The following is a 26607-nucleotide window of genomic DNA, read 5'->3' on the forward strand; positions in this document are numbered from 1 at the left end:
GAATATTCAACAACTGCTTGATTTAAGTGACTGTGGGTTTGGGCTCAAATGTAACGATTCTACTAAGAAAAAGAAAATAATCCATTCTAAGATAAATTTGAGTGACTATCCAGAAACACATATACAAAGGACAGGAGACTTCATGACTTTTTATAACCACATGGAAAGGATATCATATGTTAATATTTATTAATTACATAGCCAGGGCCATGAGGCAGTGCTGCAGCAAAGCAGGGAGATTTTTCTTATAGTCTCAGACATTACCTCACAGCAATCTTAGATGATAATCCGTCGAGGCTGACAACGTAAACTCTGCAGTACATTGTGACAGGGTGACCTAATAGTCATGGGGCTGTTAGGTCAGACACAGGTTGAAAGTGACTATACTAGGGTTGAGACGGCTCAAGATAACTTGACTCTTGACCTGCCAGATTCCACCTCTCCAAAGTCAGGATGTTGTAGTCACCCAAGATCGTGGAGTGTGAGACATTCAGTACAGATAAAGCTTCTTTCCAGTGGTTGAAAATAACCAAAAAAGGGAATGAGGAAAATGTCCCTGTCATGAAAGAATAAAGTAATTAAAATATGTCCTTAGTTTCTATCCTTGACGCAGTTCTAAGGAAAAGAATACATGCAAAAAGTTGATAAGGACTATTTTTACAACCCAATACATAGCAAGATCCTGACAAGAAGGGGCCTTCTCGAACTTTCCTGACATCTCTGCATCAGATCCAATCCTTCCAGCTCATTCTCTTACTCATAACTATTCTCTGTTGACCATAGTTTTCTTCTAATCAAAATGAGACAACACAAATCATGGTTTACCTCCCAATCTGAATCACTTTATTCCCCATCAGAAAGTAGTGACAGAATGTGGGTCTGAAGTGTAATTAGCTAAAATGGGAGCACATAAAGTAATACATTAAATGATAAATTTAATGTGTAATTAGTTACCATTATGTTTATCATGAGCCTAAGCCAATTTTATGAACAGAAAGCATCTCCATGTTTGGACACATGCCTTGATGTTGCTGACGCTGAGTGCCCATCAGGGTCTTCTAGAGTCATAAGTCCCAGGATAGTCTGGTGCTGCCAACCACTGATGATCTTACATCATTCCATGGGAACAAAGCATCTAAGCCTTTGAGAGGTTTCCTCATATCTGGTTCATACTCAATAAATGCTGGCTAATAAGGCCAACCAGAGGATGTTTCATCTCACTTTCCTTTCCCTTAAACACCTTGATTTTAAGAGTCACAAATATGCCTCTATATAATTTTTCCACTGCTTCATTGTGTAAACAACCTTTTTTATTTTTTTTTATTAACTTGAGTATTTCTTATATACATTTCGAGTGTTATTCCCTTTCCCGGTTTCCGGGCAAACATCCCCCTCCCCCCTCCCCTTCCTTATGGGTGTTCCCCTCCCAACCCTCCCCCCATTGCCGCCCTACCCCCACCAGTCTAGTTCACTGGGGGTTCAGTCTTAGCAGGACCCAGGGCTTCCCCTTCCACTGGTGCTCTTACTAGGATATTCATTGCTACCTATGGGGTCAGAGTCCAGGGTCAGTCCATGTATAGTCTTTAGGTAGTGGCTTAGTCCCTGGAAGCTCTGGTTGCTTGGCATTGTTGTACTTTTGGGGTCTCGCGCCCCTTCAAGCTCTTCCAGTTCTTTCTCTGATTCCTTCAACGGGGGTCCTATTCTCAGTTCAGTGGTTTGCTGCTGGCATTCGCCTCTGTATTTGCTGTATTCTGGCTGTGTCTCTCAGGAGCGATCTACATCCGGCTCCTGTCGGTCTGCACTTCTTTGCTTCATCCATCTTGTCTAATTGGGTGGCTGTATATGTATGGGCCACATGTGGGGCAGGCTCTGAATGGGTGTTCCTTCAGTCTCTGTTTTAATCTTTGCCTCTCCCTTCCCTGCCAAGGGTATTCTTTTTCCTCATTTAAAGAAGGAGTGAAGCATTCACATTTTGATCATCCGTCTTGAGTTTCGTTTGTTCTAGTGATCTAGGGTAATTCAAGCATTTGGGCTAATAGCCACTTATCAATGAGTGCATACCATGTATGTCTTTCTGTGATTGGGTTAGCTCACTCAGGATGATATTTTCCAGTTCCAACCATTTGCCTACGAATTTCATAAACTCATTGTTTTTGATAGCTGAGTAATATTCCATTGTGTAGATGTACCACATTTTCTGTATCCATTCCTCTGTTGAAGGGCATCTGGGTTCTTTCCATTTTCTGGCTATTATAAATAAGGCTGCGATGAACATAGTGGAGCACGTGTCTCTTTTATATGTTGAGGCATCTTTTGGGTATATGCCCAAGAGAGGTATAGCTGGATCCTCAGGCAGTTCAATGTCCAATTTTCTGAGGAACCTCCAGACTGATTTCCAGAATGGTTTTACCAGTCTGCAATCCCACCAACAATGGAGGAGTGTTCCTCTTTCTCCACATCCTCGCCAGCATCTGCTGTCACCTGAGTTTTTGATCTTAGCCATTCTCACTGGTGTGAGGTGAAATCTCAGGGTTGTTTTGATTTGCATTTCCCTTATGACTAAAGATGTTGAACATTTCTTTAGGTGTTTCTCAGCCATTCGGCATTCCTCAGCTGTGAATTCTTTGTTTAGCTCTGAACCCCATTTTTTTTATTTATTTATTTTTTTTATTAACTTGAGTATTTCTTATATACATTTCGAGTGTTATTCCCTTTCCCGGTTTCCGGGCAAACATCCCCCTCCCCCCTCCCCTTCCTTATGGGTGTTCCCCTTCCAACCCTCCCCCCATTGCCGCCCTCCCCCCATAGACTAGTTCACTGTGGTGAACCCCATTTTTTAATAGGGTTATTTGTTTCCCTGCGGTCTAACGTCTTGAGTTCTTTGTATATTTTGGATACAAGGCCTCTATCTGTTGTAGGATTGGTAAAGATCTTTTCCCAATCTGTTGGTTGCCGTTTTGTCCTAACCACAGTGTCCTTTGCCTTACAGAAGCTTTGCAGTTTTATGAGATCCCATTTGTCGATTCTTGATCTTAGAGCATAAGCCATTGGTGTTTTGTTCAGGAAATTTTTTCCAGTGCCCATGTGTTCCAGATGCTTCCCTAGTTTTTCTTCTATTAGTTTGAGTGTGTCTGGTTTGATGTGGAGGTCCTTGATCCACTTGGACTTAAGCTTTGTACAGGGTGATAAGCATGGATCGATCTGCATTCTTCTACATGTTGCCCTCCAGTTGAACCAGCACCATTTGCTGAAAATGCTATCTTTTTTCCATTGGATGGTTTTGGCTCCTTTGTCAAAAATCATGTGACCATAGGTGTGTGGGTTCATTTCTGGGTCTTCAATTCTATTCCATTGGTCTGTCTGTCTGTCTCTGTACCAATACCATGCAGTTTTTATCACTATTGCTCTGTAATACTGCTTGAGTTCAGGGATAGTGATTCCCCCTGAAGTCCTTTTATTGTTGAGGATAGCTTTAGCTATCCTGGGTTTTTTGTTATTCCAGATGAATTTGCAAATTGTTCTGTCTAACTCTTTGAAGAAATGGATTGGTATTTTGATGGGGATTGCATTGAATCTGTAGATTGCTTTTGGTAAAATGGCCATTTTTACTATATTAATCCTGCCAATCCATGAGCATGGGAGATCTTTCCATCTTCTGAGGTCTTCTTCAATTTCTTTCCTCAGTGTCTTGAAGTTCTTATTGTACAGATCTTTTACTTGCTTGGTTAATGTCACACCGAGGTACTTTATATTATTTGGGTCTATTATGAAGGGTGTCGTTTCCCTAATTTCTCTCTCAGCTTGTTTCTCTTTTGTATAGAGGAAGGCAACTGATTTATTTGAGTTAATTTTATACCCAGCCACTTTGCTGAAGTTGTTTATCAGCTTTAGTAGTTCACTGGTGGAACTTTTGGGATCACTTAAATATACTATCATGTCATCTGCAAATAGTGATATTTTGACCTCTTCTTTTCCGATCTGTATCCCCTTGATCTCCTTTTGTTGTCTGATTGCTCTGGCTAGAACTTCAAGAACTATATTGAATAAGTAGGGAGAGAGTGGGCAGCCTTGTCTAGTCCCTGATTTTAGTGGGATTGCTTCAAGTTTCTCTCCATTTAGTTTAATGTTAGCAACTGGTTTGCTGTATATGGCTTTTACTATGTTTATGTATGGGCCTTGAATTCCTATTCTTTCCAGGACTTTTATCATGAAGGGGTGTTGAATTTTGTCAAATGCTTTCTCAGCATCTAATGAAATGATCATGTGGCTCTGTTCTTTCAGTTTGTTTATATAATGGATCACGTTGATGGTTTTCCGTATATTAAACCATCCCGCATGCCTGGGATGAAGCCTACTTGATCATGGTGGATGATTGTTTTGATGTGCTCTTGAATTCGGTTTGCCAGAATTTTGTTGAGTATTTTTGCGTCGATATTCATAAGGGAAATTGGTCTGAAGTTCTCTTTCTTTGTTGTGTCTTTGTGTGGTTTAGGTATAAGAGTAATTGTGGCTTCGTAGAAGGTATTCGGTAGTGCTCCATCTGTTTCAATTTTGTGGAATAGTTTGGATAATATTGGTATGAGGTCTTCTATGAAGGTTTGATAGAATTCTGCACTAAACCCGTCTGGACCTGGGCTCTTTTTTGTTGGGAGACCTTTAATGACTGCTTCTATTTCCTTAGGAGTTATGGGGTTGTTTAACTGGTTTATCTGTTCCTGATTTAACTTCGGTACCTGGTATCTCTCTAGGAAATTGTCCATTTCCTGTAGATTTTCAAGTTTTGTTGAATATAGGTTTTTATAGTAAGATCTGATGATTTTTTGAATTTCCTCAGAAACTGTAATTATGTCTCCCTTTTCATTTCAGATTTTGTTAATTTGGACGCAGTCTCTGTGTCATCTCGTTAGTCTGGCTAAGGGTTTATCTATCTTGTTGATTTTCTCAAAGAACCAACTTTTGGTTCTGTTGATTCTTTCTATGGTTCTTTTTGTTTCTACTTGGTTGATTTCAGCTCTGAGTTTGATTATTTGCTGCCTTCTACTCCTCCTGGGTGTATTTGCTTCTTTTTGTTCTAGAGCTTTTAGGTGTGCTGTCAAGCTGCTGACATATGCTCTTTCCTGTTTCTTTCTGCAGGCACTCAGCGCTATGAGATTTCCTCTTAGCACAGCTTTCATTGTGTCCCATAAGTTTGGGTATGTTGTATCTTCATTTTCATTAAATTCTAAAAAGTTTTTAATTTCTTTCTTTATTTCTTCCTTGACCAGGTTATCATTGAGTAGAGCATTGTTCAATTTCCACGTATATGTGGGCATTCTTCCCTTATTGTTATTGAGGACCAGTTTTAGGCCGTGGTGGTCCGATAGCACGCATGGGATTATTTCTATCTTTCTGTACCTGTTGAGGCCTGTTTTTTGACCAATTATATGGTCAATTTTGGAGAAAGTACCATGAGGAGCTGAGAAGAAGGTATATCCTTTTGCTTTAGGATAGAATGTTCTATAAATATCCGTTAAGTCCATTTGGCTCATGACTTCTCTTAGTCTGTCGACATCACTGTTTAATTTCTGTTTCCATGATCTGTCCATTGATGAGAGTGGGGTGTTGAAATCTCCCACTATTATTGTGTGAGGTGCAATGTGTGTTTTGAGCTTTAGTAAGGTTTCTTTTACGTATGTAGGTGCCCTTTTATTTGGGGCATAGATATTTAGGATTGAGAGTTCATCTTGGTGGATTTTTCCTTTGATGAATATGAAGTGTCCTTCCTTATCTTTTTTGATGACTTTTAGTTGGAAATTGATTTTATTTGATATTAGAATGGCTATTCCAGCTTGCTTCTTCTGACCATTTGCTTGGAAAGTTGTTTTCCAGCCTTTCACTCTGAGGTAGTGTCTGTCTTTGTGTCTGAGGTGTGTTTCCTGTAGGCAGCAGAATGCAGGGTCCTCGTTGCGTATCCAGTTTGTTAATCTATGTCTTTTTATTGGGGAGTTGAGGCCATTGATATTGAGAGATATTAAGGAATAGTGATTATTGCTTCCCGTTATATTCATATTTGGATGTGAGGTTATGTTTGTGTGCTTTCATTCTCTTTGTTTTGTTGCCAAGACGATTAGTTTCTTGCTTCTTCTAGGGTATAGCTTGCCTCCTTATGTTGGGCTTTACCATTTATTATCCTTTGTAGTGCTGGATTTGTAGAAAGATATTGTGTAAATTTGGTTTTGTCATGGAATATCTTGGTTTCTCCATCAATGTTAATTGAGAGTTTTGCTGGATACAGTAACCTGGGCTGGCATTTGTGTTCTCTTAGGGTCTGTATGACATCAGTCCAGGATCTTCTGGCCTTCATAGTTTCTGGCGAGAAGTCTGGTGTGATTCTGATAGGTCTCCCTTTATATGTTACTTGACCTTTTTCCCTTACTGCTTTTAATATTCTTTCTTTATTTTGTGCGTTTGCTGTTTTGACAATTATGTGATGGGAGGTGTTTCTTTTCTGGTCCAATCTATTTGGAGTTCTGTAGGCTTCTTGTATGTCTATGGGTATCTCTTTTTTTAGGTTAGGGAAGTTTTCTTCTATGATTTTGTTGAAGATATTTACTGGTCCTTTGAGCTGGGAGTCTTCACTCTCTTCTATACCTATTATCCTTAGGTTTGATCTTCTCATTGAGTCCTGGATTTCCTGTATGTTTTGGACCAGTAGCTTTTTCCGCTTTACATTATCTTTGACAGTTGAGTCAATGATTTCTATGGAATCTTCTGCTCCTGAGATTCTCTCTTCCATCTCTTGTATTCTGTTGGTGAAGCTTGTATCTACAGCTCCTTGTCTCTTCTTTTGGTTTTCTATATCCAGGGTTGTTTCCATGTGTTCTTTCTTGATTGCTTCTATTTCCATTTTTAATTCCTTCAACTGTTTGATTGTGTTTTCCTGGAAATCTTTCAGGGATTTTTGTGTCTCCTCTCTATGGGCTTCTACTTGTTTATTTATGTTTTCCTGGAATTCTTTCAGGGATTTTTGTGTCTCCTCTCTATGGGCTTCTACTTGTTTATTTATGTTTTCCTGGAATTCTTTCAGGGATTTTTGTGATTCTTTCAGGCATTTTTGCGATTCCTCTCTGTAGGCTTCTACTTGTTCTCTAAGGGAGTTCTTCACGTCTTTCTTGAAGTCCTCCAGCATCATGATCAAAAATGATTTTGAAACTAGATCTTGCTTTTCTGGTGTGTTTGGATATTCCATGTTTGTTTTGATGGGAGAATTGGGCTCCGATGGTGCCATGTAGTCTTGGTTTCTGTTGCTTGGGTTCCTGAGCTTGCCTCTCGCCATCAGATTATCTCTAGTGTTACTTTGTTCTGCTATTTCTGACAGTGGCTAGACTGTCCTATAAGCCTGTGTGTCAGGAGTGTTGTAGACCTGTTTTCCTCTCTTTCAGTCAGTTATGGGGACAGAGTGTTCTGCTTTCCGGCGTGTGGTTTTTCCTCTCTAGAGGTCTTCAGCTGTTCCTGTGGGCCTGTGTCTTGAGTTCACTAGGCAGCTTTCTTGCAGCAGAAAAGTTGGTCTTACCTGTGGTCCCAAGGCTCAAGTTCGCTCGTGGGGTGCTACCCACGGGCTCTCTGCAGCGGCAGCAACCAGGAAGACCTGTGCTGCCGTTTCCGGGAGCTTCAGTGCACCAGGGTTCCAGATGGTCTTTGGCTTTTTCCTCTGGCGTCCGAGATGTGTATGCAGAGAGCAGTCTCTTCTGGTTTCCCAGGCTTGTCTGCCTCTCTGAAGGTTCAGCTCTCCCTCCCATGGGATTTGGGTGCAGAGAACTGTTTATCCGGTCTGTTTCCCTCAGGTTCCGGCGGTGTCTCAGGCAGGGGTCCTGCTGCTCCTGGGCCCTCCCCCACGGGAGCCCAGAGGCCTTATACAGTTTCCTCTTGGGCCAGGGATGTGGGCAGGGGTGAGCAGTGTTGGTGGTCTCTTCCGCTCTGCAGCCTCAGGAGTGCCCACCTGACCAGGCGGTTGGGTCTCTCTCTCACAGGGTCTGGGGGCAGAGAGCTGCTGCCCAACCTTTTTTTTTTTACCGTTTCAGTTTGATGTTTCATTTTCGGTTTGAGAAATTTGGTCTTGTGCATGTGTGGTTAGTCAAAACTATTTAGTGATTAGGATGCCATGCCTGGAGAATGGTGCTTCAAATTTCTTATTCCCAGGTAATCACAGCCTAGAGTATGTTCTTGGATTCTATATATATGCTGAGTTTGGTTTACAATTGCACAAGAAGAAACAAGGCGAGGAAGAGAGAGTATGGTTCAGTAGAAAAAAGAGAACTCTCTAATAACTCATTTAATTTTAAGATTTTGACATTATATGAGACAGATGACCAAAAAGTTGTATGAAGGGAAAAATAAACATAAAGTGCCTGACATGTGGCTGAATTGTTGCATTATGGCTAGCATCCCCATTAACTGCTAAAAAGCAAAACCAAGAGCGGTGTAAGAGTTAAATGACTATCACAATTGTCTCTTTCTTGAGTACTGAAATGCCAGCTAAGTGTCGTGATCATAAAGACACATGGGAGCCTGTGAGTCACTGGTCTGTGTAATGCAGTTGAGCCCAGGATCTTCCAAAGACATATGTGAGTGCCTGAATCATGCATCTGTATAGTGCAGTCAAACCCATGAGCCCCCAGAGACAGATGTGAGTAGAGAGTCTGTGTAATGCAGTAGAGTTAATCATCTCTGTAGAAATGTGAGTGCATGAATTGCGGGTCTAAATTATAATGTGTGAACAACTCTTCCAGAAGATTGAACACTGTCAGTTGAGACCTATTATATCACACAATTCCAGTGGTTCCTTCTCCATCCTACTCCTTCTGTAAGCTTGGTCTCAGGAATTGTGTGACTTGAAAATCATTTACCTCTGACACCCAAAGATAACTCATTCAAATGCAAGACAGGAGATATCTGCTAGGATTAAAGCCATTCTAATAGTCTCAAAGAACCGCTTAAGTGTCTGTCCAACATTAAAATTCCCCAAATTTATCAGGATTGATGCCCAGTCCCATGGTGAATGATGCTTGGAACACAGCTTTGACTAAAAGGAAGCGTCTCCAGGTCTCAGGAGAAGGCAGATGTTAATAGCTGTTCCTTTATCTACTATGAAGATCACTGTAAAGATCTGAGTGCCATGGAGCCAGCACTCAGCCTTGTAAGATGTACAAGTCAAGAAGTACTTATCTTCCCTACAGGACAGACAGACCTTCTTAAATAGTGTTTCCATGGTTGAAAACCAGCAGAGAATTCTATTACATCTTGAGATCATAGTGATAAAAAGTAGTGTGTTGAATGTAATTACAGTTTATGTTAGCATTTTGTCTAAGCTCCACCCCACAGTTACCTGGCAAGAGCTAGGTATGACTGACTCACTATACAAGGGGCTGCTTGCACCCCGCTAAAATCAAGAACTAGACAAGGCTGCCTACTCTCTCCCTACCTATTCAATATAGTACTTGAAGTCCTAGGCCAAGCAATTAGATGACCAAAGGAGGTCAAAGGGATACAAATTGGAAAGGAAGAAGTCAAAATATAACTATTTGCAGATGATATTATGGTATTTTTAAATGACCCAAAAATTCCAACAGAGAACTCCTAATCCTGATAAACAACTTCAGCAAAGCAGCTGGATATAAAATTAACTCAAACAAAGCAGTAGCCTTCCTCTACTCAAAGGATAAACAGGCTGAGAAAGAAAGTAGGGAAACTGCATCCTTCCCAATAGTCACAAGTAATATAAAAATACCTTGGTGTGTCTCTAACCAAGCAAGTGAAAGATCTATATGACAAGAACTTCAAGTCTATGGAGAAAGAAATTAAAGATGATCTCAGAAGATGGAAAGATCTCCCATGTTCATAAATTGGCAGGATTAATATAGTAAAAATGGCTATCTTGCTGAAAACAATCTACAGATTCAATGCAATCTCCATTAAAAATTAAAATTCCTACTCAATTCTTCAGAGTTAGAAAGAGCAATTTGAAAATTCATTTGGAATAACAAAAAACGCAGGACAGGCAAAACTATTCTCAACAATAAAAGTGCTCCTGAGGGAATCACCTTCCCCCACTTCCAGCTGTATTACAGAGATAGTGATAAAAACTGGGTGAGATTGGTATACAGACAGGCAGGTAGATCAATGTAATAGAATGGAAGACCCAGAATTGAACCCACACACCTATGGTCACTTGTCTTTGACAAAGGAGCTAAAACCATCTGATGGAAAAAAAAGAGCATTTTCAACAAATGGTACTGGTTCAACTGGTGGTGAGCATGTAGAAGAATGCAAATTGATCCATCCTTATTGCCTTGTACAAAACTCAAGTCCAAGTGGATCAAGGACTTCCACATGAAACCAGATACACTGAATATAATAGAAGAGGAAATTGAAAGATCCTTGTACACATAGGCACAGGGTTAAATTTCCTGAACAGAACACCAATGACTTATGTTCTAAGATCAAGAAGCAACAAATGGGACTTCATAAAATTGCAAAGCTTCTCTAAAGCAAAGGTCACTGTCATTTGGACAAAACGGCAACCAACAGATTAGGAAAAGATCTTTACCAATCCTACAACAGATAGAGGGCTAATAGCTAATGTATACAAAGAACTCAAGAAGAATCAAATAACCTTATTTAAAAAATGTGGTACAGAGTTAAACAAAAAATTCTCAGCTGAGGAATATTGAATGGCTTAGAAGCACCTAAAGAAATGTTCAACATCCTTAGTCATCAGGGAAATGCAAATCAAAATAACCCTGAGATTCCACCTCACACCAGTCAGAATGGCTAAGATCAAAACCTCAGGTGACAGCAGATGCTGGCAAGGATGTGGAGAAAGAGGAAAACTCCTCCATTGTTGGTGGGATTGCAGGCTGGTATAACCACTAAGGAAATCAGTCTAGTGTTTCCTCAGAAAATTGGACAGAACCTGTGGACCCAGTTATATAACACTCCTGGTTATAAACCCAAAAGATGCACCAACATATAACATGTTCCACTGTGTTCATAACAGCCTTATTTATAATAGCCATAAGCTGGAAAGAACCTAGATATCCCTCAGCAGAGGAATGGATTCAGAAAATGTGGTATATCTATACAACGGAATACTACTCAGCTATTAAATAACAATAACTTCATGAAATTCTTAGGCAAATGGATGGAATTAGAAAATATCATCCTGAGTGAGGTAACCCAATCATAAAAGAACACTCACTGATATGTGGATATTAACCTAAAAGCTCAAATACACAATGTACAATGTACAATTCATAGACCATATTAAGCTCAAGAAGAAGGAAAACCAAACTATTGATGCTTCAGTCCTTCTTAGAAGGGGGAATAAAAATAATCACAGGATGAAATATGGAGACAAAGTATATGGAGTAGACACTGAAGGAATGGTCATCCGCAGGCTGCCCTACCTTCAGATCCAGCCTATATATATATATATATATATATATATATATATATATATATATATATATATATATATATATACAGCCACCAAAACTAGACAATATTGATGAAGCCAAGAAGTGCATGCTTACAGGAGCCTGATATAGCTGTCTCCTAAGAGGCTCTGCCAGAGCCTGACAAATACAGATGTGAATGCTTGCAGCCAACCATTGAACTGAACAGATGGACCTATGTCTCCAGCTGCATATTTAGCAGAGGATGGCCTGGTTGGGCATCGATGGTAGGAGAGGCCCTTGGTCCTGTCAAGGCTTGATGCCCCAGTGTAAGGGAATGTCAGGGCAGAAAGGTGGGAGGAAGTTGGTGGGGGAGCACCCTCACAGAAACAGGGGAGATAGTGGGTTTCTGGAAGGGAAACCTGGAAAGGGGATACCATTTGAAAGGTAAATTTAAAAAAATACTCAATAAAAGAGAAAAAAATCACCAAATATCAGAAAAAGGGGTAGGACAGGAAGTACAGAGTGGAGAAAAGTCAGCCTGTTCTAAACAACCTGGGTATATACATGAGAGGGATGAAACTGGATCCCTCTCCCCTTGCACCAAAATCAGCTCCAAATGAATCAGAGACCTGAATGTGAGACAGACGTGAAATTCTGAAACTGTTGAATAAAAAGTAGGGGAAACACATGAACATTAGGTACAAGCTAACACTTCCTGATAATCACTCCTGCTGCATCAGAAAGAGTGTCAAGGACCTACAAATGGGACTTCATGAAACCAAAAAGCTTCCATACAGCAAACAGTGATTGCTAATTGAGTGAAAAAGAGTCTTCAGAATGGGCAAAATCTTTGCTAGCTGCACATATGATAATATTAATACCTAACATACACAAGCTCAAAAACCTAAATGAGAAATCAACCCACTCAATATATGGCCCATGAAATGAACATCTCTCAAAAGATGAAATGAAAATGGCCAGTAAACATATGAAAGACAGTTTCAACCTCTGTGTTGGCTACTTCTATGTCAACTTGACACAGCTCAAATCATTTTGGAAGAGGGAACCTCAATTGAAAACTGACCCCACCAGACTGTGGACAAACCTGTGGTGAATTTTGATGGGTGATTAATCAAGGAGGTCACAGCCCATTGTTGATAGTACCATCCCTGGGCTAGTTGTCCTGGCTGCTACAAGAAAAGAGTCCAAACAAGCTGCAAGGAGCAAGATAGAAGCAACACACCTTGATGGCTCCTGCCCAGGTTGCTTGTTTGAATTCCTACTCTGACTTCCTTTAGTGATTGGCTGTAATAGGAAACTGTAAGCTGAAATAAATTATTTTCTGTTAGAAAAAAAGAGGGGGCTGCTTGCCCTTCCTCACTCTCTTGCTTTCTTGCTCTTGCCTTCTTGCCCCTGCTTTGTCATGTCATCTTTCCCCACCCCACTTCACATGCTCATGGTAACCCCCGCTCCCTTTCTCTCCCTCTATTATCCTTTTAACTCCCAGTCCCATGTCCTGAATAAACTCTATTCTTTACTATACTGTCATGTGGCTGGTCCCTCAGTGGAAAGGGATGCCTATGGCCCATCAAGTCACTCCCTTCCATCATTCCTCACCACACCTCCATAGAACATATCCCCTCTCTCTTTATCATGTTATAAACACATGGGCCTATATTTTTCAAAGCAAAATAAATAATTTAACTGTACCAGAATTCCTTCATGCTAATATCATTATCACCATGAAGACAATGGGGTTATAGTCACTCTTTCTACTCTACAAGTGAATACATTGGGCTTTGAAAACCCTCCAGTGAACCATGGTCACATAGCTATGAGTAAAACAGTAAGGTATCATGAATAAGCTTTGGAATTCTATACCTAGGCATCTTCATGATGTTTCTCCAGACAAACTGTCTGGGGAGCAAAAGGAATCTAAATGGCTTGACCTCTGTTTTACATATAAGTAAAATTCCTTTGCAGTGACATAATGCATAGACCTGGACTTCAGTTTCAGATGAAAGCTCTAATTCTACTCCTACCAGTGAGTCTTTCCAGCCCAGGGAACATTATATAACTAAACTGCAAAATTCTCCTTTTTCCATCTCAGTCATATTCAAAACAACGCTGGATGACACAGAGCCAACGTCTGATATTTTATATACTCTCAATAAACATATGTTTCCTTTTCTTTTAGTCCAAGAAAGGAACATAAAGCTGTTAATTAACTGAATGATGACGATGACAATGACGATGATGATGACGATGACGATGACGACGATGATGACGACGACGACGACGATAATAATGATAAAATAGTGTCCCTTAGTAGGAGAAGCATCATGTAGAATATGTGCTTCATAGTCAGGCAGTTGTATGGAGACCTGTCATCAGTAGCTCTGATGCCTGCTAGGCTCTGTGCTTTGCTTCAGGCCCAGGAAGAGCATATTCTTAACGCACCTGAAGGAACAGAACAAATATTCCTTCAGAGAGCCTTGAGGTAAGAGAAAAGGGAAGGAGCTAGTCAAGTAAACTTAGGGAGCCTATCTCTTTCTATCTCCCATACATCTGTTTTTCTTCCTGGTTCCAAGAACTGTGGTTCGAAGTGTGGACACCTGCCTTTTGACTAATAAAAAGATAGACAAATTAAATTAGGTGCCTTCTTTCAGTGCTTAGTTACCTCAATGAGATGACATCTCTAGCTGGTTCTATATTTAGCCCGACTGCTGTTGTTTAAACTTCTTGTGTTAATTTTTATTTCTGCCACTCTGTAATGGTTTCTGTGAAATTGTTTAATAAAAAGATAGGTATAAGGAGAGAAAAATAAAAAGAGATTAAGTAAGACTAAGTAAGCATATTTACTACTGAAAGGTGTTTTTAACATTTCTAGTCAGTGCTGAGCTTGAAGACTGAAAGGTCACTCTCTGAGGCTCCTGGCTGAACCACACTTTTCTGAGGCTGTTGTGGCATGCCGTGTAGTTTCATTTAAATAAGAAAACCTAGTAAATGTGCCCAAGTTAAACAAACATGAGCTTACCTTTAGATTTTAATAGCTTCCCTGTGCTGGACCTGTATTTTAGCAAGGTGTGGCAATCATTTTTAAGCAAGTTTATTCCTACCTCATTCTCCCAGCTTCCTCCTCCCTAAAGACTGGAAAAACAACATAAAGGCATCTCCAGCTTTCTTTGTAGCAAGCAATGTTGACTCAGTTCTGATTTTTGAAGCTTACCCATTACTGAAAGAAACATAAACATTGCCAGACATTTCTTTCCTTTTTTCTTCCACAGAAATGTCATAGTTAGAGCTGGAGCAGCCATCTTTTCGCCTTGAGGCAATATACCAGCATGTTAAAAATATCAAAGCAAGGAAATAAAAGGACACACAGTTCTTGTATGTGTACTTCACACTGTCTACTCAACTACCTGATTCTCAGTCCAACAGTCTGCTACTTGAGCCAAAAGCTATCTGGATAGATGTGTTCCTTGAAACTGTTCTTCTTTTCTAGTACTGGCACATGTAAGAAAACACAGCTTAGTGGTCCCACTGTTTTTGTCTGTGGGCTTTATTGTCATAGGGACCAGATGCAGGTGTAGTATCCTTAGGTTGTGTTCATGAAATGCTCCATTGATGAAGAGAAAGACACAATGGACTTTATCTCAGCTCAGTTTCTTGAGAGATTTCTTTAACTAATACTTCCTAAATCTACAATGAATCTTGAGCAACAGGACATAATATAGGAGATATGAGATGATACAGGAGAATGCTGGTCATAGTGGTTCCAGCAAAAGAGAAGAAAAGGCAGGTGGGTTTCTATGAATTCCAGGTCTATCTGGTGTACTTAGTAAGCTCCAGACCAGACAGGAATATGCAGAGAAAACATGTCTCAAAAAGAAAAACGAATTTAAGAAAAAAGTTAAATGAAATAGGAAGACAAAAACAGAATTAGGGCTAGAGAGGTGAATTTATTGAGTAAAGGCATTAAGATTTCCATTTTCTAACTATTCTCATTTTTAAAATCATTTTATTGCTCCATCCATAATGATTCCTGATTAATATATATAAAATCATATTTTATATATTAATATGTATAATATAATATATGTAAAATATAACATATAATATATATATAATATTCTTGCAATATATTTCAGAAACATTATACCAAAAATTCAAAGAAGGATGTGGGACTGCATTACAAAAGGAGAAAGAAACACACAGGGAACACAGAAACTCATGTTCTCCAAGAAAAGATAGATTTGAGTCACAGCAACAACTTTCAACATAAAGCCTAGAAAAAAATGCACTGCTGTTTTATCAATACCATTCCCAAAGCCCCAGTAATGTGACAGTGTCAACAACATGTAGAGTAATTTCCTTTTAGTTATTTTATTTCATTTATTATATGTGTATGAGTATTTTACCTGAATGTAGATCTGTGTACCTCTTGCATGCCTGGTGCCTGTGGAGACCAGAAGATGGTGTCAGACCCGCCAGAGCCAGAGGTAGACAGTACTGAGTTACCATGTGGATACCGGGAATCAAGCCTTGGTCATCTGGAAGAGCAACCATTGCTTTTAAGAACCAAGCTACCCAATCTCTAGTATTTTCATTTTCATGCTCATGATAGATAACCTCCCATTCCCTGAAGCCTCACATCTTATCACCCTTTTCTGTATTTGTTCCCTTGATCCCGAGGTGCTTTCTCTTGCTCATGCTCTCCTGGCTCTGATTTTTTTGGATCCATTTCTCAGCTAACATTTGCCTTGCCCTGTCTGCTAAGTGTTGAGAACATCCTGATGCACCTTCTGGTATTTCAGACCTCAGCTCTCTTACAACTTAGGAACACAGCTGCCCTTCTAGTGTAACAGTTTCCCAAAACTTCAGAGTGCAACTACAGCTGAGCTTGACTGAGAGGCAGAGGCCAGTCCAGATTAGAAAAAAACGCCCCATTGTCCTTTCATTGTCCAGAGCAGGAAAGTTTCTGGACAACACTATGAAACTAGATGTTAAAGGTGAAAGAGTAGAAACCACATGGTTTTTCTCATGGACTTTGAGACTGTCCTGTGAAGACAAAGAACAAGAGATCATCAAACTCAGGGCTGAAATCAACCAAATCAACAAAAAGGACTATACAAAGAATCAACAAAACCAGGGGCTGGTTCTTTGAAAAAAATCAACAAGATAGATGAACCCTTAGCCAGACTAACCAGAGGGCACAGAAAGTGTATCCAAATTAGCAAAATAAGAAATGAAAAGGGAGACATAACAACAGAATTGGAGGAAATTCAGAAAATCATCAGATTCTACTACAAAAGCTTATATTCAGCAAAACTAGAAAATCTGGATGAAATAAATAATTTTCTAGACAAATACCAGGTACCAAAGTTAAAGCAGAATCAGATAAAGCACCTAAACAGTCCCATAACCCCTAAAGAAATAGAAGCAGTTACTAAAAATCCCCCAACCAATAAAGGGCCAGGACCAGATAGGTTTATCAGACCTTCATAGAAGACCTCATACCAACACTGTCCAAAATATTCCACAAAATAGAAAAAGGAGTACCACCCAATTCCTTCTATGACACTACAATTATGCTTATACCTAAACCTCACAAAGACACAACAAAGAAACAGAGCTTCAGACCAATTTCCCTTAGGAATCTTGACGCACAAATACTCAATAAAATTCTCCAAAACCGAATCCAAGAACATATCAAAATGACCGTCCATCATGATCAAGTAGGCTTCATCCCAGGGATGCAAAGATGGTTCAATATATGGAAATCCATCAATGTAATCCATTATGTAAACAAACACAAAGGAAAAAAAAACATGATCATCTCCTTAGATGCTGAGAAAGCATTTGATGAAATTCAATACCCCTTCATGTTAAAAGTCTTGGAAAGATCAGGAACTCAAGGCACATACATAAACATAGTAAAAGCAATGTACATCAAACCAGTAGCCAACATCAATCTAAATGGAGAGAAACTTGAAACAATCCCATTAAAATCAGGAACTAGACAAGGCTGCCCACTTTCTCCCTACATATTCATTATAGTACTCAAAGTCCTAGCCAGAGAATTAAACAACAAAAGAAGGTCAAAGGGATACAAATGGGAAAGAAAGAGTTCAAAATATTTGCAGATGCTATGATAGTATACTTAAGTCACCCCAAAAGTTCCACCAGAGAACTACTAAGCCTAATAAATTACTTCACCAATGTGGCTGGATATACAATTAACTCAAACAAATCAGTAGCCTACCTCTACTCAAAGGACAAACAGGCTGAGAAAGAAATTAGGGAAACAACACCCTTTGTAATAGTTCCAAAAAACATAAAATACTTTGGTGTGATTCTAACAAAGCAAGTGAAGATCTGTATGACAAGTACATCAAGTCTCTGAAGAAAGAAAGATCTTGAAGAAGATCTCTGAAGATGGAAAGACTTCCCATGTTCATTGATTGGCTGGATTAACATAGCAAAAATGGCCATTTTGCCAAAAGCAATCTACAGATTCAGTGTAATCTCCATCAAAATTCCTACTCAATTCTTCACAGTTAGAAAGAGCAATTTACAAATTCATTAGAAATAACAAAAATCCCAGGATAGCAAAAACTATACTCAACAATAAAAGAACATCTGGAGGAATCATCATTCCTGACAGATGATTTGTTGCAGAACAATACTGATAAAAACTACATGGTATTGATACAGAGACAGGCAGGTAGATCAAGGGAATAGAATTGAAGATCCAGAAACGAACCCACACACCTATGGTCACTTGATCTTTGACAAAAAAGCTAAAACTATACAGTCGAAAAAAAGACAGCATTTTTCAACAGATGGTGCTGGTTCAACTGGTGGTCAGCATGTAGAAGAATAAATTCAACCCATTCTAATTGCCCTGTGCAAGGCTTAAGTCCAAGTGAATCAAGGACCTCCACATAAAACCAGATACATGAAAACTGATAGAAGAAAAAGTGGAGAAGAGCTTTGAACAGATAGGCACTAGGGAAAATTTCCTGAACAAAACACCGATGGCTTATGCTCTAAAGTCAAAAAATCAACAAATGGGACCTCATAAAACTGCAAAGCTTCTGTAAGGCAAAGGACACTGTCATTAGGACAAAATGGCAGCCAACAGATTAGGAAAAGATCTTTACTAATTCTACATCAGATAGAAGACTAATATCCAATATATACAAAGAACCCAAGAAGTTAGACTCCAGAGAGCCAAATAACCCTATTAAAAGTGGAGTACAGAACTATACAAAGAAGTCTCAAGTGCGGAATATCAAATGTCTGAGAAGTACCTAAAGAAATGTTCGGGGTTGGGGATTTAGCTCAGCGGTAGAGCGCTTGCCTAGCGAGCACAAGGCCCTGGGTTCGGTTCCCAGCTCCGGAAAAAAAAAAAGAAAGAAAGAAATGTTCAACATCCTCAGTCATCAGGGAAATGCAAATCAAAACAACCCTGATATTCCACCTCATGCCAGTCAGAAGGGCTAAGATCAAAAACCTCAGGTGACAGCAGATGTTGGCAAGGATATAGAGAAAGAGGAACACTCCTCCATTACTGGTGGAATTGCTAGCTGGTACAACCACTCTGGAAATCAGTCTAGAGGTTTCTTAGAAAATTAGACATTGCACTACCTGAGGACCCAGCTCTACCACACCTGGCATATACCCAAATGATGCTCCAACATACAATAAAGACACATGCTCTACTATGTTCATAGCAGCCTTATTTATAATAGCCAGAAGCTGGAACGAACCCAGATGCCCTTCTACAGAGGAATGGATACAGAAAATGTGGTACATCTACACAATGGAGTACTACTCAGCTATTGAAAACAATGACATCATGAAATTCATAGACACATGGATGGAACTAGAAAATATCATCCTGAGTGAGGTAGCCCAACCACAAAAAAAGCACACATGGTATGCACTCACTGATAAGTGGATATTAGCCCAAAAGCTCGAATTACCCAAGATACAATCCACAAACCACATTCAGCTCAAGAAAAGGACAACCAAAGAGGGAACGCTATAGTCCTCCTTAAAAGGGGGAACAAAAAATATTCAGGGGAGGGAATATGGAGACACAGTTTGGAGCAGAGACTAAAGGAATGGTCATTCAGAGCCTGCCCCACCTGGGGATCCAGCCCATATATATACAGCCACAAAAACTAGACAATATTGTTGAAGCCAAGAAGTACATGCTTATAGGAACCTGATATAGCTGTCTCCTGAGAGGCTCAGCCAGAGCATTACATATACAGAGGCAAATGCTAGCAGCAAACCATGGAACTGAGAATGGGATCCCCGTTGGAGGAATTAGAGAAAGGATTGAAGCAGCTGAAGTCGCTTGCAACCCCATAAGAACAACACCAACCAACCAGAACTTCCAGGAGCTAAACAACTACCCAAATGCTACACATGGACTGACCCATGGCTCTAGCTGCATATGCAGCAGAGGATGGTCTTGTTAGGCATCAATTGGAGGAGAAGTCCTTGGTCCTGTCATGGCTGGATCCCCCCAGTATAGGGGAATGTCAGGGCTGGGAGGCGGGAAGGGGGGGTGGTTGGTGAGGGGGAACATCCTTATAGAAGAAGGGGAGGCGGATGGAGTAGGGGGCTTGTGGATGGGAAACTAGGAAAGGGAATAACATTTGATATGTATATAAAAAATATCCAATAAAAAAGGAAAAAATTTTAAGTTCAAAGTTATCAAAGTCATTTACTTCAACATCCACTTCTGAAGTGATACTACCTTCTCTCATGTTCCCATCATACTTTATAAAAATTTAATAAAAGTGAAAGTATGAAAATAAAAAAAAATTAAAGAACAAGAGATCATTGCGGTAGCCCTGTGAAGCAGCATCTTGAATTGATCCCTTGACATGGAAAATGGGAGGAACTTGGAAAGGGGTTTCTGACTCTCTTCAGAATCAATTTAGCCAGCCGCGGGGACTAGAAAAACAGAGTGCATGAAGTTTTTAATCTGGACATAATATGTTTGATAGTGCTACAGTCCATTCTGCCCCTACCATTGCCATTTATGAAAGTGTCAGGAATGAGTCTTTGACAACATCTGTATCCTGGACCTCCATTACTCACAGTGATAAGGAGCTAATTAAGTCGAAGTAGCTTTGGGTTTGCAACATCAGTCTTGTGTGTTACATCAGCCTTTGACCAAACTGAGAATATGTTCCAAAGGGGATGATTTTCAGACCATAATGTAGAGGACAGTGTCAGCTAATAGAGTTATTTATGTGTGTGTTAGAAGTTAGTCAGTCAGCCATTTAGTTTTTAATACGAGCGACAGTTCCTACACATTTACAAATGGGTTGAGGGAATGCGCAACAACTAGTTACCAGGTTGCTCTGCTAAAACCTTCTTTTGGTCATAGTCACCTGTTATTCTTCAGTGGACTAGGACTTCCTCTGGCCTCCCTCAGGGATTTGATCACTCCAGGATGATAGTTGATATTTCTTACAGCAGTGACTTACATGTTTGGACACATCACGGCATTCTTCCCAGGAAGGTGAAATCTTGGAAATTATAGAACAAAGGTTTTGCTCATAAGAAATAAGTACAGACTGTTTTGTCTCTGAATGTTACTATATGATATTATGAAACTCTGAGCCACCTTTAGACCTTGAAGAGAAAAGGTGGGGAGAGTGCGAATATGACAGGGAAGCTGGCAACACTAAGTCATGGCTGAACTCTTCTGGCTTTCTCTCTCTCTCTCTCTCTCTCTCTCTCTCTCTCTCTCTCTCTCTGTGTGTGTGTGTGTGTGTGTGTGTGTGTTTCTGGTCAAATACTTTATTTTAACTTGTGTTTGTTTGGGAGGAAGGGTCCATAAGCATTAATGTAGTTGTTCTTGGGGTCTTAAAGTGACATTGAGTCCCCTAGGGTTGGATTTACGGGGGGTTGTGGATTACTATGAGGGATTTGGAAACCAAACTTGGGTCCTGTAGAAGAGGAGCCAGTAGAGGCTGGAGAGATGGCTCAGTGGTTAAGAGCTCTGACTATTCTTCCAGATGTCCTGAGTTCAATTCCCAGCAACCACAACCATCTGTAATTGGATCAGATGTCTTCTTCTGGTGGGACTGAAGACAGCTACAGTATGCTCACATACATAAAATAAATAAATCTTTTAGAGGACGAGGAGGAGGAGGAGGAGGAGGAGGAGCCAGTGCTTTTAATTGCTGAGCCACCTCTTTAGCCTATGGCTATGTCTTTCGACACAGACAGAAGAATGTGTCCTCATCGAAACATAGCTCTTCCTTCCCTAAAGGCAAAGGCTGGAGCTTATTTAGTTGAAGTGCAGAAGGAGTCATTGAGACTCAAAGAGAAAAGGTATCAAAATCAGAGGAGTAAGATCCCTTGACTATAAGAAAGAGAGAGAGAGAGAGAGAGAGAGAGAGAGAGAGAGAGAGAGAGAGAGAGAGAGGTGCTGTCTCACAAGAAATTTGAATTTGTTGGGTTTTCATTTTGTTTGTTGATTTTGCTGCATTTTGATTTTGCTTTTTTGCCTCTGTCATCCACTTGGATTCCACTGTTTTCCTTATGCTTGTTCCTATAGTATTAAACAAGGCAATTCCCTCACCAGGTGAGAGGAAGTATTTAGTCAGAGGTCAGAAACCAAATTCAATCTTGTAGTTTATCATTTAGAAGAACAGATAACATTAATACCACAGGGCTAAGCACAAGAACAACCAAGCAAATAGCTGCTGCTCATCTCCAGATCATACGCAGCAAGGCAGGACATGCTCAACAATGACACCTATATTTTATCTACAACCCCAAAGTTGGAGAATTTTCATTATTGATGTTAGGACATTCTCAGTGTCTTTTATAATGCCATGTTAGTAGTAATGTACTTTAGAAAAGTTCTCTTTGCATAGTTGCTCAGACCTCTGTGCCACCAACATGGACCACTTTTCTAGACTGTGACTGCAGAAGGCCATCATAGAATCACTACAGAAGAAGCATGGCTAATCCTGTGCTTAGGGATAGTCTCCACTCCGATACTGACAACACTGCCATTTCCCCAGTCCTTTAAAGCACACAGTCTTCTGGAAATACACCTAAGCACTCCCAGTGGACTGTCTACTATGACTTTGTCCATGTTCCCCAGAAGCTCATTCTCTCAAAGTGTTTCTGCCATGGGCAGCTTTCTACAGTCCACACTTCTCTCTTTTGGGAGTTTTCTCTGAAGATGTGTCTAGGAGTTGCAAGACTATTCCTAGTTTTATTGAAAACATTCTTAGAGAAGTCTAAATAAGAGTGAGATGGAACTTGAGGCTCAGGTGTCTTTTGCAGGTGTGGAAATGTCTGTCTACCCTTTCTGCTTCTAGCTCATGCTTGGTGACCATACAATATGTTAGGGAGAGCAGTATTCACTCAATTATTTATACAATCATTTCTCATTCTATGAAATGTGCATGTGTGACCAGTAATTAAGTTCGTATTAATGCAGAATTTCTCCTCTGTAATACAATATATGTTTTAATTACAGAAAACAATCACTTGAAAAAAAGATTGCACACACTTCTTTGAGCTTTGAGTGCCCTCTACTGGAACGAGAAAAAAAGCAAGAAATCAATAGCACAGAGGCTATAGAAGGGCCTGCCCTAACATCTAAGATGTCACCATTCTTAGGAAAATAATCACAATTAGGACTCAATGCATCTCATTCACAGTAATTTAAAAAAAATGAAACCCACTTTAAGTAGACTTAAGAGTGTACACTGTGTGGATTTTACAAAAGAGCTAAAATACTGGCAAAAAGTGCTCCAGCTGGCTTCCTCACTCATTTCTAGTCTAAGTGGATCGAGTCTCAGTTTACAACCGTTCCGTCTAGAATAAGGATGTGATGTATCAGTGTTCTTCCAAAGCTCTGAGTGACTTCAGCTTTCACTAGGAAGAAGTATGCCAAACCTCAGCCTCACAGGCTACTAGTGTTTATCATTGTTGTTTGTTTTTTACCGTCTCCTCCTATCTTTGCTTTAATTTATCCCAGGTACCAGTCTCACCTACAACCCCTACATTCACCCTGCTCCCTGATGACTGCCAGGTACCCTTTATATCACACAATCTTTAAGCTGACTCTTCCCACAGTCAACACGATCAAGTCATACATTTTCTTTGGCAGTACTTCTATTCAAACAGGCTTCCAGACCATTGCTTTAATTTCTTAACTTGTCTGTACTGCATGGTCTATTGCTTTGACTACTGTCATCAACACACTCATCTCTTCCAATGCTTTGGTTTCCTCTAGGGCCTTGAAGACCTTCTATTCTTCTACAGCCGAGTGAATCACTCCAATAGACTCCTCTTACCAAGTTACCAAGCACTGCCAAAGTCAGTCACTCAGTCTGGCTCATCCTCTGGTCACAGACAGTGTCTTAGAGGCTTCAAGTGAGTATTGGGGACACTCAGTGATATACTTTCTCTTTCCATTCACTGCCCTTATTTCTAAAGGTCAGCGTTGCCTCCTTGCCTCATTATTAAGATTTGATTTGCTCCTTAAGTTTCATGGGGAAATACAGCTTTCCGTTGTCTTACTCCAAACTTCTAAGTTTGTCTTGATTTCCTGCCATTTCCCTTTACCACTGGAAATAGTATCTTCTCCATTTATGGTAATCTCCCAGTCATCCTTAATATTTAGCCCAGGAATTTGTTAAAGGTTGCTCTCCCTCCAGGTAAGTCATCCCCACACTCAGACTTAAAAACATTCCACATTACATACAGTCTTCCTTTCCCATCCCAGAAAAGGCAAGGTCTACACTCAACCAGGAGCCCCTGAGGGAAGACAGCTTTGGGCTGTTTGACTCCCTGGGAAGTTCTTTGGAGGAAGCTGGTCTGCTTTTCATCAGCCACTTGTACCTCCTTGAAACCCAGTGTGGCCTCAATGTTTTATCACTAAGGAAAAAGAGAAGATCTCTTCCTCTCAAGTGGTTACTCAGTCAACTTCTCTGAAGTTGCGGAGTGCAAGATTGGCTACACTGCTCCCAATGTTGTGTCACTGGGAAGAGGGAACTGGAAAGGTGTGCATGACTCTCTCAAAGAACACTTACCAGATGTTTCAATAAGTACTTCAGTTTGACTCTCACTGGCTTTGACTGCAATCACATGACTAAACCTAGCTGCCTGGGAAATTGGAATGAATTAGCTCATCAGTTAAGAAAATGGAGGTTCTATTTCTAAGGAAAAAGGAGAAAACTGATATTTTTTTCTTGGTTATATTAAGATCTGTGTGTGCTAATCTAATACAAGAATAATGGTGAAAACTAATGAGGTTGAGATTTCAAAATATGAAAAAGTACGTTTTTCAAATTATGGAAATTTAACTTGATATTTAATCGATAAAAGCTAATACTTGAAAATTACTGAAATTATTGTGTCCTAGTGCATGGTTTCTAAATGGTTTTTGAACACAGACATATTTGTGCTTTTAAATGAAAAGTAAATAAATACACAATAATTTATTTCATGAATATTTTTATGCTTTTATGTTCCCAAGCTTAAAAAATTAAAGAAAAACCGCAGAATGGAACTAGTTACTTTATTAAGAACATTTGATGTACTAAAGAGTCCATCGGATAACTAAACAGCCGTTTTTCTTAAATGTGTGAGTGTGTGTGTCTGTGTATGTGTGTCTGTGTGTGTCTGTGTGTGTGAGTGTGTGTGTCTGTGTGTGTGTCTCTGTGTGTGTGTGAGTGTGTGTGTGTGAGTGTGTGTGTGAGTGTGTGTGTGAGTGTGTGTGTGAGTGTGTGTGTGTCTGTGTGTGTCTGTGTGTGAGTGTGTGTGTGAGTGTGTGTGTGTGAGTGTGTGTGTCTGTGTGTGAGTGTGTGTGTGTCTGTGTGTGTCTGTGTGTGAGTGTGTGTGTGAGTGTGTGTGTGAGTGTGTGTGTGTGTGTGTCTGTGTGTGCCTGTGTGTGTGAGTGTGAGTGTGTGTGTGTGTGTTTGTGTGTGTGTGAGTGTATGTGTGTGTCTGTGTGTGTATGTCTGTGTGTGTGTGGTGTGGTGTGTGTGTCTGTGTGAGTGTGTTTGTGTGTCTGTGTGTGTGTCTGTGTGTGTCTGTGTGTGTGAGTGTGAGTGTGTGTGTCTGTGTGTGTGTATGTCTGTGTGTATGTCTGTGTGTGTGTGGTGTGGTGTGTGTGTGTCTGTGTGAGTGTGTGTGTGTCTGTGTGTGTGTCTCGTGTGTGTGTGGTGTGGTGTGTGTATGTCTGTGTGAGTGTATGTGTGTGTCTCTGTGTGTGTCTGTGTGTGTGAGTGTGTGTGTGTGTCTGTGTGAGTGTGTGTGTGTGTGTGTGTGTGTGTGTGTGTGTGTGTGTTATTTTCTCCTTCTCTGGGCCCTGGGGATGGAATTGATGTCATCTGGTTGGCACACCATTGTCCTGCTTTAAGAATCTTTCCCTATACTTGAAAACAACTTTCGTCTTGAAAATTATTTTTATCATTGATATAATATAATCACACCATTCTGCCTTCCTCCTCTCCCTCTCTCCCCCTCTTTCAGATTCATAGTCTCCTTTTTCTAGTAGTTTTGGTAGATGGTAAACAACTTTTGTCTAAAGTAAAAGTGTTCTGATGTTTCCAGCTCACAGAGACTCTTGACCAACATTAATGCTGAAGTTTTTATTTTCCTCTCCACAGGGATTTGCAAGTCAAAATTTTATTCTGTTCAGTCTGAAAGAGTATCAGTTATGCATTGGAAGTTACACACATCTAATTCTCAATACATTTGAGTTCAGTAATATTTCCGAGAAAAACTTTGTCGTGTTTTTCCTTTATTCTTTCTTCAATTGTTCTGTTTCTTAGTTGCTACTAATTGAACTGGATTAGAACAAATGAATTATGATGGGTTTTATGGCAGGAACTCTTCTGACTTGTGCTCTTGTGTTTCCAATTCATATTTACAAGAATTATACTCCACCCTGTAACTTGCTAGATCTGATACTTACAGAGTTTCTTTCAAAGGATTTTTCCATTCATGACTTGTTCATGTAGCAAATTCTCACCTCGATCAGTTGTAACATTTATACTTTATTTTATTTTAGTATAGGCATGAATATTTCATTTTCAACTATCCTCATTTTGAAAACCATTTTATTGCCCCATGCATAATGATTCTTGGTTAAAGTATGGAATATTCT

General features: G+C 40.0%; 2 long non-coding RNA genes across 3 annotated transcripts in view; one reads left to right on the forward strand and one right to left on the reverse strand.

The window, feature by feature from the left end:
* The window catches only part of LOC148000195 (uncharacterized), a 279681-nt gene that overhangs the window by 24357 nt on the left and 228717 nt on the right, over positions 1–26607 (forward strand). For both annotated transcript variants that reach the window (XR_015641703.1, XR_015641704.1), the window contains exon 2: positions 23728–23867. This is a non-coding gene — a long non-coding RNA (uncharacterized LOC148000195). The remainder of the gene's footprint in view (positions 1–23727; positions 23868–26607) is intronic.
* Positions 144–15988, reverse strand: LOC148000196 (uncharacterized). Its single transcript, XR_015641705.1, has 3 exons — positions 15857–15988; positions 14116–14215; positions 144–556 (listed from the first exon to the last, which is right to left on the reverse strand). It is a non-coding gene; the product is annotated as an uncharacterized LOC148000196 (long non-coding RNA).

The sequence above is a fragment of the Rattus norvegicus genome, chromosome 17, assembly GCF_021556685.1.
Source record: "Rattus norvegicus strain SHRSP/BbbUtx chromosome 17, alternate assembly SHRSP_T2T, whole genome shotgun sequence".
In the NCBI taxonomy this organism is placed as follows: Eukaryota; Metazoa; Chordata; class Mammalia; order Rodentia; family Muridae; genus Rattus; species Rattus norvegicus.